The sequence below is a fragment of the Charadrius vociferus genome, unplaced genomic scaffold (assembly GCF_000708025.1).
Source record: "Charadrius vociferus isolate BGI_N301 unplaced genomic scaffold, ASM70802v2 scaffold172, whole genome shotgun sequence".
Taxonomy (NCBI): Eukaryota; Metazoa; Chordata; class Aves; order Charadriiformes; family Charadriidae; genus Charadrius; species Charadrius vociferus.
Genome location: NW_009647217.1, coordinates 809,378 through 810,458, shown reverse-complemented (window position 1 = coordinate 810,458; position 1,081 = coordinate 809,378).

The following is a 1,081-nucleotide window of genomic DNA, read 5'->3' as shown; positions in this document are numbered from 1 at the left end:
GTTTCTGATTGGAAATGCTGCTTAAAAACTACAGCGGCAGCAGAAGCGCTGGGGTGAAAGGTGAGGAAGGCAGACACGAGATTTTTACATAAAGGCAGCCGGTGTGCGCGCAATCCCTGCTGCTAACCCACCGCCGGGATGGGGTCTCTGCTGAGAAGGTGGCAGGCAGGGGGAGCCCCACTTCCCTCTCCTGCCCGGCGCTGCTCCGGCACGGACCTCCTTTACAAAATAAAGAGAAAAAGGAAAAGACGGTCACACAAGACTAACCGCTGCTCGGGTACGCTCTCAGCAAGGCAATTCCTGCCTAACCTCGGGTGATGCCGTGCCTGCGGTGGGTGGCTGCCGTATCCGCTCGGGATGAGCTGGATCTCCTTCATTAACAGCAATGGGCTGCAAATACCTTCCCGTACTTATTATTACCTGGCTTTAATGGATAGTGAAACGGCACCAGAATATTGCTACCACCTGAAGGGTGTCTAATGGAGAAGAGGACTGAAAGGAAAGTGCTCCCTTCCCTTCCTTCGCTGGGGGATTTAAAGGCATCAGGCTCCTTTGCTGGCGGGGTGCAGAGGGGCTCCAGACCTGCAAAGCCACCAGTGTCCACACCGACGCACAGCAGCGATCACATCACCCGCTCTGCTCTCTGCTTCGATTGTGGACCCACGCAAGGGGGTGCCGGGGGAGAGACCCCGCATGCCCCCCTGGCCCCAGGGACCCTCGTGGCGCCCTGGAGATGCAGCGACCCGCAGCATCCCCGAGGACCACTGCCCCACAGGAGGGTGGCTTGCTCTCCTGCCCCTGCTGAGGGTCCCGCATCCCACCGGCGTGGGGGGCTGCTGCCAGCCCGCCCGTGCCAGCGCCGGCAGCCCTGCCGCCTGCGCACAGTGTTTATTTCATGTCTTGCAGCGTTAAATCATAGCAGACATGCAATTCGGGGGAGCGCGAGGCTCCGTAATGGGCGGCCTCGGGCGCGTGATGGGGCCGGGGCCGGCAGGCAGCCGCGCTGCCAGGGCTCCTCCGCGATGCTTTATTGCTTTTGACGCTCCAAACGCGCTCTGAAAGGCGAGTCCTGGCAGCCCGG